Raw genomic sequence first — 1,156 nt, 5'->3', positions numbered from 1 at the left:
AGTAATTTATTCAACTGGTGATTATATTAATGGAGGAATTATTTTAGGGAGAGAAAAAGCCAGAAAACAGCTCTCTTTTGTTACTTTTAGCATAACATCCCACACAACCAATGCAATGCCATTTATGAAATGTCAACAGATCAACCATCTCCCCCACACGTAATGTTAAACAGTGGGAAAGAGAAAACATTCTGGACTGCTTTGCAGGGGAGAGAAAGGTCTCTCTGATAATGATTAGGAAAAACAGAGCAGTCAAGTAGATTAGTAACATATGCATACTGTTTTATCTCTGTGTGCATTTGTTTTTGAAAGTAATGTGATTCATGTATTTGTGCATGCTTGGCTGTATGCTCAGAATTGTTTTGCCTGAAGGCAGATAGTGTTGGGTAAACAAAAAGTCCCTTATTGCACTTTCACCTTGTCAGTCAACAGTCTCTGCTACTTCCTGTAAACATCCACATCTTAAATACATAATTACCCTGTGTTATTCTGGCTTTTGGAGTTTGGAAAAAAAACATTCATGCACTAAGAGAAGGAAACATTAATTACTGCACACCTTGACAGAAGTGCTGATCAGCTAATCGAGTATGCTAAATTTGAGATGCTCCTGATTTTTGGGTCATTCAAATGAATCACTGAAAAATCTGGAAAGTTGCGAATTGTGCACGTTGAATCCACACACAATTCTCTGATCTCTGTTCCTGTTGAGTCATACTCCGCACAGGGAGCATGATGTTCAGAAATTTAGCATAATGTATCAGAGAAACATAGAAACATAGAAAATAGGTGCAGAAGCAAGCCATTCGGCCCTTCAAGCCTGCACCACCATTCAATATGATCTTGGATGATCATGCAACTTCAGTACCCCACTTCTGCCTTCTCCCCATACCCCCAGATCCCTTTAGCCATAAGGGCCACATCTAACTCCCTTTTGAATATATCCAATGAACTGGACTCAACAACTTTCTGTGGTAGAGAATTTCACAGGATTACAATTCTCTGGGTGAAAAAGTTTCTCCTCATCTCGGTCCTAGATGGCTTACCCCTTATCCTTAGACTGTGACCCCTGGTTCTGGACTTCCCCAACATCGAGAACTTTTTTCCTGCATCTAACCTGTCCAATCCCGTCAGAATTTTATATGCTTCTATGAGATCC

Source organism: Pristiophorus japonicus, chromosome 10 (assembly GCF_044704955.1).
Source record: "Pristiophorus japonicus isolate sPriJap1 chromosome 10, sPriJap1.hap1, whole genome shotgun sequence".
NCBI classification, from domain to species: domain Eukaryota; kingdom Metazoa; phylum Chordata; class Chondrichthyes; family Pristiophoridae; genus Pristiophorus; species Pristiophorus japonicus.
The sequence above is the reverse complement of the archived record's forward strand: the minus strand, read 5'-3'. Positions refer to the sequence as shown.